Below are 15,401 nucleotides of genomic sequence, written 5' to 3'. Positions count from 1 at the left end.
GAAGGATAAAAAGGAATTTGTTTAGGGCCTAAGGTAGGGCACCAGGCTCTTTCTGCCTAGATCAGCTTAGAGTGACAGAACCCTTGCAAAACTGAAGAAAGCAGCAGACCCTCTAGCCAGGAAAAAGGCACACACTCAACACAGACATACAAATTCGCCTACAATTTCAGAGGGGTCAGCAGCCCCAGCAAGGAAGCTTCTGGAACCCAGACCGGTAAGTTAAAGCCCTGAGTCTAGGTCCTGCCACATATCCTATAGCCTTGTCCCCATGCCAACTCGCTCCTGCTGGGGGAGGGGGGACGGCTTTAAAAAAAAAGCTGGTTCTTGTTCTCAAAGCCCCCATCTTCCCCTGAATTGGAGGAACCCTGGCACCTGCATCTCGCCAAACTCCCCTGGGTGCTCTTTTCTCCCGGGGCGATGGGTGGCGTCCCAGGCCACAAGCTCTCCGAACTCCTCTCCCGCTGCTGTGAGCAGAGGCAGCCAAACCCTTGGGCACGGAGCGTGACGTCGGGCAGACCCCCGGAGCTCGGCCTCAGGCGACGCTAGAGGCAAGGGTGGGGAAGTGCGAGGAGGTCGGGACAACTCCGCCCACAACCGCCTGCTGGCCCTAGGATGTTCGAAGCCCGCACCCCTGCCTGGTGCTCCAGAAAATCCCTGTCCAGGCCTTGCCCGCGAGGCCCCTCCGACCCTCGTGTGTTTCCCTTTGACCTCTGGAGGTTTGAACCTTTCCCCGGCTGTGTCGAGCCAGCCCTCTTGGGAGCGATCGACCTCTAGCACCCAGGACCCACTACAGCCCGGCACCTCCGCCCACCAGAGCAGGTGCGGGGCCCGGGCTGGGGAGGGTTGCAGTGGGGGAAGGATTTGGAGTGAGTGACTCAGGAGTCCGGGAGGAGGGGCTAAGAATTCAAGAAGCTTGTGTTTGAGCAGCTCGGCGCTCATGCACAGCAGAGAGCGCTAGGAGCCGGAGGGGAGCGCAGCGGTGAGTCAGGCTGCCCCGAGCCGAGCCCCGAGAGGGACGCAGCGCGGGCAAGGGCGCGGGCTAGCGCGGCTGGGCTCCCTGGGAGACAGTGCATGGATCCCGGTCTGGCGAGATCTCTGGGCACCCCCGAGGCTCCCGCGGGCTGAAGTGCAGCCGTGAGAGGAGCGTCCCGAATGGGTGCGGGAGCGCGGGAGCCTGGGCAGGCGGGCGAATCGCGGTGGTGCTGCTGGTGGTGGTGGTGGGCAGCGCTCTCTTTCGTCCCGGAGTTCTCTGCCTCCCGATGGCCCGCAGTCCGGGGAGGCAATCCCGGAGGCTGCAGTAGCCGCATGGCGATGCTTGGGGCTGCTAGTTCGAGGGCTGGAAGGGGACAGCGCGCAACTGAGGAAGCGCGAAAGAGCTTCGAGAGAGGGATGCGCGGGCTGCGGGCGCGCCGGGGCGAGAGGAATGGTGGTCTGCACCGCGGAGGGCCAGTGCGCCCCGCGCTTCGGCTGCTGTGTGCGCCGAGTCCGAAAAGTGCCACGCCGCCCCCAGGTACCGGGACGACCCGGTCAGGGCGCGCTAGAAGTGTTGCAGGGAACCGAGTAAGGGTCTTCGGGCTCCTCCCCGCGTTGCTGGAGGGCTGGGAGACCCGAGTGAGGGGCTTGGGACCTCCAAGGAGCCGCGCTGGGCCCAGGTCGCCAAAGCTCAGCCCTGCTACCTGGGTCACACGCCTCACCTCCAGCTGTCTACTGCGAGGTGTAGGAGAAGCTGGCGTGGAGGGGTGGTGCGAGCAGCGCCTTGGGTCCAGGCGGCAAGAACCAAGGGGAGGCAGAGAGGACCCAGGGGTCAGGAAGCGGCATCTTTGAGGCAACATAAACAAGTGGCTTAACTCTGTTTGATACAACTCTCCTTTAAAAAAAAAAAAAATCTCCGAGATTCTCGTGGAAGGTGTTTTCTGCTTGAACTTTCTCTTCCCTTGTGACTTGAGAGATTAAAAAAGATCCTGCTTGCTAGGCTGGTTTTTCCAAGTTGTTCCAGGTTGGAAGTTGTAACAGTTTGAAGGATAATTTATGGGTGTTTCATGCATTAAAGTGTATTACAGCAAAGCCTTTTGGGTGCTGTGGATATTAAGGAAAACTTAGTGCACGTTCCCAGCTGGAAACCAAAATAGTGCTCTCCTGGGTGTCTCTGCCCCATCTGTCATCCAAGGCCAATGGAAATCCTGGAGAAAAGGCACTTGATTAATTGTCCTGGCTCCATCCTCTGGCCCCACCCACTGCCAGTGCCAGCCCCCTCCTCCCCTACACGTGCATGGCCAGCTGCATTCTGGCCAATTCAGACATAGTGGTGGAAGGCCCACCAGTGACATCTTTGCAGGGTCTTCAGACTCTAGAAGCTGTCAATTCAGCCACGGGAGGGGAACACTTCTCCCTCCCAGAGCAGAGCAGAATGGGCAGCGGCACTTGGGTCCTGCCCATACTTGTTGAACAGTGTTTACAGGTTGTTTTGTTGTTGTTGTTGTTGTTGTTTGTTGGTTTTTACTGAATATCTGAAACTTTCTCCCTGTGTAGAGGAAAGGCTTCATTGGATCTGGATGGGTGCCTTCTGTGGGTCTTGTTCTGGAATAAGTCATATGTAAGTCTGGGCAACCCAAATGTCAATCCACAATGGGCAATGTTCCCAGAGGTTCAGAGGGGACTGTGGGACTAGGCAGCAGTGGTAGGGAGGAGTGTTGTGGGGTCTGCCACCGGAGCTGCTGGCCTTGACTAACAGAAGAGAGGCATGTTCCTCCTACTTGGGTTGTTGAAGGGGGCCGGGTTAAGGCCACATGCTGCCAAACTCCTCCTCTTTTTCCCAACATCTTTAAGCAAGGGCTGAAAAGGGCAGGCTTGAAGGGGAAAGTGTTAGGAGGCGCCGCAAGTAGGAAACCGAGGTCTCTGGGGCATGGGGATACATGTCTTGAGGAACTGTAGGAGCACCTGGGAGGATTCATAACCTGCTGCTAGGGCCACGCCTTCCCCGGGCGGCCATCTTACCCCTGAAGCAGCCCAGGCCTGCTAGCCTGTCGGGAAAACTGGGTCCCAATCGGGATAGTCATCCTAGTCATGGTGACTCTTTCTGTACTCTTAGTCTTTCTCCAAAGAGTGAGGTTCTTGCCTCGTTCTGTTGCCCACCCTACCCCTCCCCCAGCCGGGGGGCCAGAGGGAGGCTTGACGCTATTCTTCCATGGAGAGATCTGTGCCATGGCCAGGAAGGGGGCCCCAGCTGCCTACATCAGCAGGGAGGGTAGGGCATGGCAGGGCAGGGCTGGAGCCTGAGGGAAGTTTCTCATCATTACTGAGATTAAATTGATGAGAAAATCTCACCTCTTTGCTTTGAAACAAGTGCTGAGCACTACTGCAGCACATTCACTGCCCTATTGGGAGGGCAGCCACATTGGGGCTGCAGAGAACTTACCCGGAGACATGCTGCTGCTCTTCCCCACTGTGCCTGGAGCAGGGGTGAGGCCCAGGCCCCCAAGCAGCCATCAGCGCAAGACCCGGTCCGGAGCCCCAGCCATTAGTCTTCTCCCAGTTAAGAAAGGAGATTGGAGAGACTGAGGGGGTCCTGATCATGCCTTGGAGAACTTTACCTATAGCAAATACTCTGCTCTCAGGGCCCAGTGGAAGGTTTGCCGAGGATTCCCTTAAAATCTCTGGGTATCTCTGAGCAAACAACGTGGGTTCCCAGAGGGTTTCTCTTTCTTTGACTGGCCCCTCTGATCTTGCAAACCATCAGCCAAATCGTTAGCTCTCAGGTTTAGCCAGTTTTGAGAAATCAGCTCAGCGATGGGCCAGTTTCACAGAACAGCATATGGTGGCATCAGGCAAATAAATGTAGATGGAAGACCCTTCCCCAACCCATTCCCAAGGACCTTTCTACCTGGCAGTAGGCAAACAGTTCATGTCCTGACTCCAAAGAATAGTAACACGGGGATGGCCCTGAGCCAGAAATGCAGCTGGAGAAGCCCAGGCACTGATCTTTTGGTTGGGTGTGCACAGGGATGGAGTTGTCCCATCCTTGGAGCCAAGGAAGCTAGACCTTCAGCCACAGTGATTGGCCAAGACCAGAATAATGACGACATGTCATAAAGAAGAGTCTCTTGTGCTTCCTGATGTTTTCATTATTCTTCAATTGGCTGCTTCACGTGTTTTTGAGGAGCCTTTATAGACTGCTGGCTTTAGACCTTGACATAGTAGGAATTGGACTGAAACATGGAGATAATCTCTTGACATTTTTCTGCTGTACTTTGGGCAAATGGTCTGTGATAGTTTCCTGAGTTGAGAGACGGAAGAGAAAAAAAATGTTTGCGACTTTGAGCAACTCAGTGAACTTGTCAGGCTTTACTTTTCCAATCTATAGGATTATTGTATTGAATTAATAGTGTTTCCCAATGCTGGGGGACAATTCTTGGTTAAGTGTGACCTACTTAATGCAGGAAGTTTAATGTCCTTAGCTTGCCTACTAAGTGCCAGAGGTCATGGTGACGACCAAAAAATGCACCCTCATACATGGCTAAATGCCTATTAAAAGGATAATACTGTTCCCAGTTAAAACCCTCCTTTGGAAATTACCAAAAAGGGCCCTTTTTCTAGGCCCTACTGTGAGGGCATCAATTATTTCATCATTGAAATGGGGCTTCAGAAGTCCAGCCCTGGGCTTCCTCTCCCAGAACCAGCGTGTCAGGCTCCAGGAGGCCATTGGCAGGAACCTCACTGCTTTGGTCCTGCCAGGCATCACTCTTTGCCTTTTGTCAGTGGAGCTTGACTACAAATGACCCACGTGAAAAGAAAACCAAAGAGAGTAGGGGGAAGGGACAGGTGGTGTTAGAGCATGGCTGCTTTTCTTCTCTGCCATATGCTCTTAAAAATACAGGCAGAGTGCTTGCCCCGGGTGTCCACAGCTCTGGGAGGGAATCCTTCCCTCCTTTACTAAATGGATCACATTCTGGCACTGGGAGGTCCTTTCCCTGAACAAGAGAACGAGGAAGCAGAACTCTCTCCAGCATGGCCAGCACTTACATCAACATGGGAACATGTTGATATCAAATTAATACAACTGTGCCCAAGCTGTGAGAATAAATGGGAATCAAAAATGGGACATTTGATGGAAAAAAGCCAGCGAGCAAGACGATGCGGGAGAGGTGGTTCTTGTGACCCTGGATTTATTCTCAAGGAGAACAGCTCACGTTGTGCCTAACCCCGCCCCAAGCTCTTACCCAGGACAAAAGATGGAAGCAGTTGTTATTCCTAGTGCCAAGGGCCAAGATGAATGCTATCTTTGGAGGGGATTTTGGAAACACCTGCTTGCTACGCATCCCCAAGTAGCAGGAGAGAAAACTACTGAAGCCATTGGGCAGCAGAGTTCAGAGTTGATTCCTAATGGGTTGGGAGAGGAGACATAAGAGACTTAAGGAGATTCTCTAATGAGACTGAGAAGGGTCTGATGACACAGTCTGTCAGGTGGGACTAGCAACAGTGCTTTTTAAATTGCCCCAAGAGTTGGACCAACTCTTCACGTGTGGAGGGCTTCTCATTAGTGGTACTCTTAGTGGCAGACAGTCAGGGTTTCCTGGAGAATCGACCATGAAGCTGAGCAGAGGGAGCCGTGTCGACAGTGCCTGTGGTGGCTTCGGCAGGTGGAGAGCCCGCCAAGTGTGAGGACCTGGCTCCCGAGTCAGTGGGAGTGAACGGCCCCAGCTTCCCACAGAAGCCATTCCATGTCGAAGGCTGTTACCATCCACGACTCCCAGCCTCGTTTCCCGATAACCACAAAGTAATTGCTCTTGGGGACCGATGGGCTGATTTCCCCATCCCATTTCCTTTGGCTGAGCCTTCCAGTAGCCAGGGTTGGTGACCTTATCATGTGTCTGCCTACTGCAGCCTGTTCCTCAGTGAGCCTGAGGAGGACCAACCATCCAGTAGAAGCCATGAGAGCTCAGCCTCTCTCTCAGGTCCTGTGTCGCCTCCTCATCACAGCAGATCTGAGGCATGGCTGGAGTGACTTGCATTTCAGTCTGGTGAATTGCCATCCTGTTTGGCCCGGTGCACATCCAGCTTTGCGGCTGATGCACTGAGCTACCCCCTCATCCTTGTCAATAACCAGAAGTGGATTCCCTGAGGTGTATGGGAGTGGCCAGGAGAGACAAGATCCCTTTTGGACGATGATTTTGAAGTTGGAGCCATGCTGGGCTCTCACTGCCTAACAGGTGCTGGAGGAGGTGACTGGGGGGTGATCACACAGCAGGAGGTAATCACACAGCAGGAGGGCATCTCCTCTGTGGGTTCCTCTTCCATGATACAGGAGTAACAACAGTACCTGCCCCATCAGGCTGTCAGAAAGGTGGGTGGGTGGACGTGTCGGACACGGGACACACACCAGCACAGGCCTGGCACATAGGAAGCCCTCTGCGGGTATGAGTTGCCCTTCTCCATGCTCTCGCTTAGTATGGGGCAGCCCTCCCTTCATGCTTTCCACTTCAGCTCACGCGATCTCATCGTTACACTTTTTATATCTCTGCATATATAAAACTTTGCCGCATTGGGAGAAGAAATCTCTTGGTAGCATTAAAGGCTTCTCTAGGAATTTACCCACCTATATTTGGACCTCCTGTAACTAACACTCTCATTTTGATAGAATTTTAGCCAAACGCTTCATTTCTCAATGATCTTTGCCTCCTCGTACCCAGGTTAAAAAAAAAAAAAAGACGCATGGAGAGTCTCGTGTGATTTTCTTCCAGCGGCAAACTTCTCAGACTTTCAGCGTTGTTATGCAGTGCTCTCTAAATAAGGCATTTCTTGAGAATGGCCATTTGTACTGGCAGCTTGAAGAGTGTTTTGGTTTCTTACCCCACATACCAACGCCTCCTCCTCCAACCACTTGTGTCTTTAGGATTTTATGTATCCTATCAAGTTAACAAGAGAAGAGAGAAGGAGAAGGTGGGTTTCCTATGACAGCAGAGCAGCCGTACTCCCCATACCCAGGGTCTGTGGCTGAGCAGCTAGGGCTGAACCTGCGGTTAAAGGGTGGACAGTCCCCACCCCGCTGGGGAGGTAGGTCCCCTGGTTATCAGGCCACCAGATTGATTTTCCTTCTCCCAGATTAACGTCTTTATTACTGTGCTAGTCAGGGGACTGGGCACAGGGGTGGGAGGGGGTTGTCTGTGATAAATATGAGTCATGATCCCACCCAAGGGCTTGCTCAGGAGTCAGAAATAAAATGGCTTTACAGGCTCATCAGATAATGTAAGTGGGGTGAGTCCGGAGGCCAGTGGGGACCACAGTAAACTACAGAGAGTGTGCCCCCATTGAAAGGGGACAGGCCTTCTGTTGCTCTGCAGGGTGATGGGTCCAGGGTGGCCAGATCTTTCAACTTTTCAAGAAAAGTCAAAACTTGGAGCCCAAATGTGCAATTTCTTCACTTTCAAAACATCCATGCAGACCAAAAAGAATCTGTTTGCAGGCTTGTTTATCTTGTCGTTTAGATTAACACGCTTGGGGCAGTGGAGAGCAGCATCAGAAGGGGGACAAGTGGAAGAACCGCTGATGTGGCTGTTAAGAGCCACAGGAAGGGAGAGGTTTGAATGGTGTGGTGTATTCCGGGGAGGCTTCCTGGAGGTGGCGTGTCCTGCAGGTGGGCAGGGTTGGTTGCAAGAAGCCCTGACACAAAATCAGACAGACACTCACTTCAGATCCATGCTCCACCTCTTCTCGGTTCTCTGCCGCATTCCTTAATGCCTGTATGCCTCCGTTTCCTCATCTGTAAAAAGGAATCCTAATGTCGATCTCGGAGGGCAGTCATGAGGTGAGAGAGGAGAATGTTGGAAAGTGCAAACTTAGCCCAGAACCTGCAATGCAGTGAATGTTCCCGAAGCCTAATGCTGGGGCTTGGGAATGGGGGTGGGGGTGGGGGGTAGTCCAGCCCAGAGGGCTTTCAGAATGCAGGGCCACAAGCATGAAGGAGAAGGGTCCCTCGCTGAGCTCTGTGGACGATTGCTTTTCAAGGTCTTGGATCTCAGTCACTTTTTCTGCCCCAGGAAAGGGACAGAAGGTGTCGGTTATCTTTCTCCTCTCCTGCCCGCCTCCTCCTTCTCCCCAAGGCCTGTGGCCACGTGCCCACTTGTTCTCTGTCAGGATCCCACCCTTTTAAAAACCCGACCCGGGCCACAGCAGAAAAACACAATGCTCCTCAGGAAGGAGGAAAAGTACTCTGGGAAGCTGTATAGACACGCACGGCAAATATTCAAGGAATTCTTAGGAATAAAAAAAAAAAAAATTCGTAAATCTGGATTTTTGCATGAGGCCATCACAGGAACATGTTTTCTCAATTAGCGTGCACATTGCTTGAAGTGAAGTCACTGAGTCCGCATCTCGTTGGGGCTGACTCGCGCTGAGCCATCTGATCTGGACTTCTCTTTCCATGACCTAAATCTCATTCAACCAACCCTGTCACTGTCCCTAGCTGTCGAAACAGAATTGTCCCCGAAATCCTAAACCGGGGTGGAGACATGCACACTCCCCTACAAAGCAGTCTGATTGCAGATCCTAGGTGTACTCAAGAAAAACTGAGAAAGGCAGCACCACTCTTGGTGGATGGACGGATTGCCACAACCCCTTACGTGTTGCTTTTCCTTTGGCATTATGGCGAGATGGTGAGCATGCATTTCCCCATGAGAGCAGAGGAGTCCTTTAGGTTCTAAAAGCAGAGAAAAGAGTTTCTTTTGCAAGCATGCATCAGCTGCTTTTAAAATATTGTATTAGTTGGTGCCTGAGATCAGCGGTTATGTTTCTGGATGGTTTCCTGGACTGACTCTTTTCCAAGCAAAGGGCTTTGTCAGATATTTGTAATTTCTGAAATATTTGATTAATGATGACCCCTCCACCAGAGGGATGGTCCAGAGTACATAATTAGCAGCATGCCTCAGAAGCAAAGATACTGCCCAGCATCCAGCAAGATCAAGCAGGAAGTTGAAAAACATTTCAAGCCAACTGCCATAGAGTAGAGAAAAGGAGAATGTTTTTCAAAGATGAAGACCCATTAGGGGGCTGTGAAACCAGTCTAGTGGTACAGCTCTCTCTCTTTTAATACAAGAGACTAGAATAAAATTTTTAAAAGCCAGAACGCATTGCATGTAGCAAAGGCAAAGTATACATGAGACTTCTGTTTTAGTTGTACATATGCTTAGGCATACATGTGTGCAAACTGGATCGTGATGGGAAATGAATTTTTTCACTGTGAGTCACTGAAAAAGGTTAAAAGCTACTGGTAGGGACGATAGCATGATTTAGGAAAGGGCGTAGCTCCAAAGCCAGACAGACTTGGAGTTCAGTCTCCGCTCTGCAAGTCCCACTTGTTTGATCGCGGGTGACCTAAGTTCGCACGGCCTCCCTGTCCTTCTCCGTGAGGTCACAAGGATTCCATTCTCATAGGGCCATTGTAGATTAAACAATGTAGATTAAACAATGAATTGATTAGATTAAACGACAGTGTAGATTAAACAATGAAGACGTGTGACGTGCCTGCCACCAAATGGACCCTCTGGAAGTGAGAGCTGCTATCAGCATCTGTCTTCTCCTTCCTCCTCTAACTCCTCCTCCTCCTTCCTTATTACTCCTCAACCTCATCAGAACTATGACTTCCCTAAATGTGATTATTCCTGAGTTTTGCTGTTTCCCTGGCAAACTGAGCAAAGAGACAGCAACAGTCGTCTCCTGTCTTCGTTCCCACCTCCTGTATCACCTTTCTCCATCTCCGACTTGCAAAGCCATCTTCCTGTGATTTTGTTCCCCACTGGGGACCATGACATCATTGTCCGAGGGGCACAAGGCGTCCTACTCTGTCACCAGGAACCGTCAGAGGGGTATCTCTGCCTTTCCTGGCCATGTGACCAGGATAAACGCTTTGGTCCTAGTGTGGGTGCAGTAATTCTGGAAGGAGCTTCTGTTCCCACAAATCACATCCTTCCCGTTTAGTATATTTTTATAAGGGCAGCAGAGCTAAGATGCCATTAAAATGTTGACATTGTCAAAATTCTAAAGACGTTCCTGCCCAGAGCAGAGAGCCTAACATTTTCTCATGAGCTAGGCTCCAGGCGGCCCCAACGCGTGGGGTTTAACTTTCTCTCCTGGATAAATAACTTAAAGGCTCCTCCTGTGGACACCAGAGCGGCCACCGTCAGGCAAACCAAACCCTAATCCTAACTCCAGCCCTCACCCCAGCCCACGATGTGTCACTGACCCTAGACCTTCCCTTCCCAGCGGAGGGGACATGAGTGACCCGTGCCAAGATTCTTCTTTGGGGCCACAAAGGTGACATGTCCCAATTTTCTTGAGAGCCTAGCTAATGCAGCCCCTGAGGACAGGTCAGTGGTGACAAACTGCCTGCCTCTTTGTTCCTGTGGAATTGTCACCTCCCCCCTCATCTGTGCTTCTTCACGCTCCCCTGGGGCTCATTCCAACTCTCTCCTCATAAAATGCCCTCCCACTGGGCCCCATTTTCACCACTAAGATTCAGAAAGGATTATCAGTGATTTCTCCTCAAATGCTGAGTTCCAGACCAAAGATTTAATGCTCCTTTCTGGGGCACTTAAGACATCTCTATTTGAGGTTTCAGGGGAATGGGGCAGAAGGGGAGAAAAAAGACCTGGTTCTCAGGGATAATTTTCATCTCCGTTGGCGTATTATTCCCTCCTCTCCACCACCCATTCCGCCACTCCCTATAAAATTAATGTCACCAGGTCAGTTGCACATTGTAACTAACGTTTAGAACAGAGGAACGTCCGTGTGTCAGACCCAGCTCCCTTTCCGCAGGCAGGTGGGTTTTACTGAGCCAAGCACGGGAGTTGAGGGAGGCTACAAGGAAAGCAGCCAAGAGGCTGTTTAAGTACATCACCGTTGCACCTGATTTTGTTGTTGTTTTTATTTTCAAGGAAAACACACACACACACTGACTGACTTTTCTGTACCCACAGCCGGGGGGAGAGGGGAAGAGCGTATTTCTCCCCTTTCTGAAACTTGCAATGACAGATGGACTCAATTGTCCCAGAACATGACACACCATCAGGAATGTTTCTTAGGCATGAAATGAATTACCTTTCTTTTCATCCGGGTTCAAGAGTGTTGTGTCTGTCCTTTCCTGGGGAAAGTGTGAACACCCAGAAATGTTTTCATTTTCTTTTTTGAGGAGGTCAGACACCAAAGCCTGACTCCATGCTTCATGCCTACGTGTCCGCATCTCTGTATCTTGGAAATGAAAGAAAATATTTGGGGGGAGGGAAGGGCTTTTAAGTGTTGTTGTTTTGAATTTTTCTTAAACAGAGCGGGACATGTCAGGAAGTACAGGGCTTAATAAAGCGAAACTACATTGCAAAGATTCTTTTAAAAGATCTTTATAGTTAAGCAAAATAAGGATTCAAATTGGCAGGGTACACAGAACGTCCATCTTCTAATCATTTCACCTCCTGAGATGATTATGGACCTATTACAGGATTCTGACTGGCAAACTCATGCTTGGGAAAATTCCACAAACCTGTCTGTAGTTCTTTCTTTCAGGGGTTGGGAGAGTTGTTATATAAGGAAGAAGAAGTGGTTAAGTCAGACAGGGAGTTCTTATTTCATCTCAGTAATACCGAGATTCGGGAGACCGGGGGTTTACCCTTGGCTCGGGCTTCGCCCAAGTTCTGTAAGTTGGGCAAATCCCAGAGCTTCTCTGAGCCTCTCTGAGTCTTAATCTGATAAAATGAGAGTAATGATACTGCCCCTGCGAATGGGTAGAGCTGGCTGAATAAGGTTGCCAGCTGGGGGAAGCACCTTGGCCGTGGGTATAAAAGTAAGACGTGAGACTTATAAAAGGAGTGTGAGACTCCTGGTGCCAGCGCTGGCTCTGCCCTTGGTTGACGGGGGGTGGGGGGCAGGGTAGACCCCTAACAGTCAGTCACTTGCCCTGCGCAAGTGATCCTAGCTCCCTCCTGCCCATACTGACTGCAGCAGCAGATGGGAAAGCATTTCCTATAAGCCTGGGCAAAAATGAGCCATTCCTGCCACAATGGGAACAGAGCCGGTGCCAGGCATGGAGTGGGCCCCTAATGTAAGAGGCCAAGGGCACTGTGGAAAAAGTGTGAAAGTGGAATCAGACTCTCCAGGGTTCCAGGCCCAGGATTGGGGCTGAAAACACATGTGATTGACAGTGACTTACCATACCTCTCCAATTTTCAGTTTCGTCTGCTGAAAATGGGACTCATGGTACTTCTTAGGAAGGATTAAACACGGTGACTTTTGCTTAGTTGTTTGCGTGGCCCCAGCCTGGTTTTGTAGGGTTGTTGGCACTGAACGCAAGTGGATATGCCTAAGGAGCGGCCCGACTGTTTGTTTGGTGACCCGGCCGTGGACAGGAGGAGGCGCTGGAGTTACCCAGGCCAGATGTAACTCGTGTGCCTTCTCCCTTCTCTTTCGCCTTGGCTGGCTTTGTCTTCTGATTCCAGATGTTGGAGTGCCCTGGAGCTCAGTCCAGGCTCCTTCCCTTTCTGTGTCACTCTCTTCCTAGATACCTTATCCTCCCTAGGTGTTAAATACCACTTCTGTATGTCTGTTTCCAATGCGGACCTCTCCCCGGGCTCCTGGCTCTTGGGCGTTACTGTCATGTCCTCTTGGATATTGTAAATTCAGGTCTTACTTTAGTCTTCTCCCTTTTAGATAATGACATCATTATCCCCACAGTTGTCCAGACCCCGAATCTAGAAATCATCCCTGATTCTATCTTCCTTGTCACCTTTCACTTCCCATCCACCAGCAAGTCTCGATTTAACATAAATTCTGGATCCAGTCACTGCTCACCACCCCGCCACTGTCCAGACCATTATCCCCTGTCCTCCATATTACTAGGGGCCCCCTCATGCAGCCCCCTACCTCCACTCTTCTCCCTCCCCAGCCTTTTCGCCCAGCTAAGGTCAGAGCACCCTTTTAAAGATGCCAGTCATGGGGTGCCTGGGTGGCTCAGTTTATTAAGGATCCCACTCTTAGCTTCAGCTCAGGTCATTGTCCCTGGGTCGTAGGATGAAGCCCCACATTGGGCTCTGCACTCAGTGGGGAGTCTGCTCGAGATTCTCTCCCTCTGCCCCTCCCCTTGCTCATGCTCACTTGCTCTCTCTATAAAACAAATAAATAACATATTTTAAAAATTAAGATGTCAATCTTTATTTTATTTACTTCCCAGGCCTCAACCTTCTAGTGGGTTCCCATTAAGGACTCAAATCTATAGTCTTGCCATGACCTTATTTCAGTGGTTCTTAGCTGGGAGTGATTTCCCCTTAGGGGATATTTGGCAACTTCTAGAGACAAATTTTAATGTCACAAGTGAGGGTGGGGTTAGTGACACTGGCATCTAGTGGGTAGAGTCCCGGGATGCAGCTGAACAGCCCACCATGCACAAGATGGTCCCCCACAACAAACAATTATCTGGCTCAAAATGTCAGTAGGTTTGCAGACCTGCTAGGAGAATCCCTGACTTCTTATGAACTGGATCCCTTCTCTCTCTCCAACATCCGGTTTTACTCCTTTCCTTGCCTGCTATGTGGTAGCCACACTGACTTTCTTGTAATATCTTCAGCATGCTAGTGCTGTGGTTATTGCCTCAGGGCCTTTGCACTGGCTATTTCCTCTATTTGGATAACTTCTGCCCACAGATCTTCTTTGCATGGTTCCCTTTTCATCAATTGGTCTGCTCAGATGTCCCCTCTTGATTGCCCTAATTTATTATTTTTTAAAAGACTTTATTTATTTATTTATTTATTTGACAAAGACAGAGAGTGCCCAACCAGGAGGAACAGCAGGCAGAGAGAGAGAAGCAGACTCCCTACTGAGCAGGGAGCCCGACGCAGGGCTCCATCCCAAGACCCTGGGATCATGACCTGAGCTGAAGGCAGATGCTTAACAGACTGAGCCACCCAGGTGCCCCTTGATGGCCCTGATTTAAGATATCTATTTTACCCTCCCACCAAACCCTGCCACCAATAGGCTATAGTCCTTTACCATGCTTTATTTATTTCACAGTACTTAATTCTAGTATTTGTTTGTTTCAGTATTAATCTGCTTCCTCCACAGGAATGTAAGAATGAGGGCAGGAACTTTGTTGTGTTGGTGAAGTGTGCATCACGTAATAGAAGCTCAGTAGGTGTTGGTTGAATGAATGAAGTTGATAAGTATGGCGCAGACATGGATTATGACAGAAGGTTAGGAAGGACATCAGTGGGATCCTGCATTTCAGGGAAGGCTTCCTGGAGGAGGCATGACATGGGCTGCACTGCAAGTCTGTGGAGTCTCCTTCAGCTAAGGGGACCCAGAGAGAGCAGGGCTCAGGAGGCTTGGCCTATTCTGGTAGATGTACAGAGGAGCTGTTGTAGACCAGAGCTGGATGTGAACTTTAATATTCAATGGGACAGAGAGCAAGACTGGAGGGCTCTGAGATGTGTGACTGAAGAGAGGAGTCAGGGAAGGGAGGTGAGTGGGAGAAAAACAGGAGCAAGGGCGCAAAATCTAAGCTCAAGTTGGTTCTGGTCGGGAGCAGACCCCAGAAGAGGGGGAGGGAAGAGTAGTCAGCTCCAGGAGAAAATCTCTGGGTCAGCTCATCCTGAAGGGCCACTGGTCATTCCTGGCGAAGGGGGGTGGGGGCTTGCGCCATCATTTGCCAGGAGCCCGGTGAGGGCCTCAGTAGGACCTAGAGCACTGGGAAGGCCAGCGAGGGGCAAAGTCAGGCATCCCACACAGCCTGGCAGAGACTGGGTCCTGAACAGACACACTGACCTGTGTTAAGTTGGTACCACATGAAGTAATGATGCAAATCGTGGTTCAAAGATAGTCTTTGATATCAGACATTGGTCCTGTTCTTCAGTTAAGGAAAGTACTTCCTGTAATGTCACAAGTACTGATGTTTAGCCCAGGGCAGGTGAAAAGGAGATGCTCCCACGTCCCCAGATCAGCCCCCTGTGCCACCTCACAAAGGATGTGGAGGTCCAGTTCTTGAGGCAGGGGTGGGGAGTCGCTTCAGACCAGGGATCATTTTCTAAGGTCTCAGGATTCCAAGGTGGTAGATAATGGAGTCTCCTGTGAGAGGGGAGTGCCTGGTCCCAAATACACAGCTCTGGTCGTCCCACCATCTCCTCCAAGTGACACAGTATGGTCAGGGTCTGTGCCCTCACAGCCACCTCAGGACACTTACTCATAACTCTGGTCCTTTTCACTGCGTGGCTACTTCTGAGGATATGACTACAGGGGATTAGCTGGCTAACACCTCATTTTATTAGTCTATTAAATGTAGCTTGAATGTAATACACCTCGGATGGAGACAGCCTACCAAAAATACCGTTATGAACATTTATAAGGTCTAAAAGATGATGTCATGGTGATGAAAT

At 50.6% G+C, this 15,401-nt stretch overlaps 1 protein-coding gene across 2 annotated transcripts in view; it reads left to right on the top strand.

The window, feature by feature from the left end:
• The first annotated feature begins 912 nt into the window (after positions 1-912).
• NGF (nerve growth factor) overlaps positions 913-15,401 on the top strand; it is a 52,601-nt gene continuing 38,112 nt past the window's right edge. Inside the window, exon 1 of one of the 2 annotated variants that reach the window (XM_059374340.1) lies at positions 913-979. The gene's annotated coding sequence lies outside the window, so the exon portion shown is untranslated. The remainder of the gene's footprint in view (positions 980-15,401) is intronic. The other variant, XM_059374339.1, reaches the window with a different exon arrangement.

The sequence above is a fragment of the Mustela nigripes genome, chromosome 14, assembly GCF_022355385.1.
Source record: "Mustela nigripes isolate SB6536 chromosome 14, MUSNIG.SB6536, whole genome shotgun sequence".
In the NCBI taxonomy this organism is placed as follows: domain Eukaryota; kingdom Metazoa; phylum Chordata; class Mammalia; order Carnivora; family Mustelidae; genus Mustela; species Mustela nigripes.
This window is presented reverse-complemented; position numbering and strand designations above follow the sequence as displayed.